Source organism: Penaeus monodon, chromosome 24 (assembly GCF_015228065.2).
Source record: "Penaeus monodon isolate SGIC_2016 chromosome 24, NSTDA_Pmon_1, whole genome shotgun sequence".
NCBI classification, from domain to species: domain Eukaryota; kingdom Metazoa; phylum Arthropoda; class Malacostraca; order Decapoda; family Penaeidae; genus Penaeus; species Penaeus monodon.
The window spans coordinates 14,577,972-14,578,176 of NC_051409.1; positions in this window are offsets into that span (position 1 = coordinate 14,577,972).

The window sequence follows — 205 nt, forward strand, 5'->3', positions numbered from 1 at the left end:
ACGGGGGAATCCGCCCCCCCGGTGAGGGACATGGTCTCCCTAACGCCTTCGATCGCCTCCCTCGAGCGCCGCTCCCGTGTTTGCTCGCCCGTGGCTCTTCTTCGTTTGTCGTGTGTTTGCGTGTGTGTTTCGTGATGGTTTGGGCTTGGGAGTGTGAGTGCTATTTACTTTTTTTCTTCTAATAACTGTCTGTCTGTCCGTCTGT